This window comes from Macaca thibetana, chromosome 20, assembly GCF_024542745.1.
Source record: "Macaca thibetana thibetana isolate TM-01 chromosome 20, ASM2454274v1, whole genome shotgun sequence".
Taxonomy (NCBI): Eukaryota; Metazoa; Chordata; class Mammalia; order Primates; family Cercopithecidae; genus Macaca; species Macaca thibetana.
In genome coordinates, this window is record NC_065597.1 from 2303166 (window position 1) to 2303887 (window position 722).

The 722-nt window shown below is 37.7% G+C and overlaps 1 non-coding gene across 1 annotated transcript; it reads right to left on the reverse strand.

Moving 5' to 3' along the window:
* Positions 1–261: 261 nt before the first annotated feature.
* On the reverse strand, positions 262–368 carry LOC126945169 (U6 spliceosomal RNA). The gene has a single exon (XR_007722336.1). It is a non-coding gene; the product is annotated as a U6 spliceosomal RNA (small nuclear RNA).
* Positions 369–722: the final 354 nt, after the last annotated feature.

Here is a 722-nt window from a genome sequence, read left to right on the forward strand (position 1 = left end):
ACTCCCAATGCCATCGCTCCCCCCTCCTTCCTCCCCATAATAGGCCCCGGTATGTCATGTTCCCCTTCCTGTGTCCAAGTGATCTCATTGTTCAATTCCCACCTATGAGTGAGAACATGCGGTGTTTGGTTTTCTGTTCTTGCGATAGTTTGCTGAGAATGAGGGTTTCCAGCTGCATCCATGTCCCTACAAAGGACACGAACTCATCCTTTTTTATGGCTGCATAGTATTCCATGGTGTATATGTTCCACATTTTCTTAAAAAAATACGGAACGCTTCACGAATTTGCGTGTCATCCATGTGCAGGGGCCATGCTAATCTTCTCTGTATCATTCCAATTTTAGTATATGTGCTGCCGAAGTGAGCACAATTACTTCATCTTTTAAGTGGAGATGCCCAACCCATTATCATTATTCTCTGACAGAAGCTCATAAAATATTTTACTAATGCATTATTAATACATTTTAAAATCTTGTGATAAACTCAGTTTCATGTAGGAAGAGATGATGCTAAAGTAGATAGCACAGGAATTTTGGGACCATATGTACATATGAAATAAACACCAACTCAATCTTTTAGTATATATGAAATGTTGGCAAATCAATAAACATCTCTGTCCCTGTGTTTGTTAATACAAATAAGAAAAAAAATAACACACACACAATATAAATATCTCTGAACCTCAGTTTTCTCTGTGTAAGTTGGTCTTTCTATTTCAATAT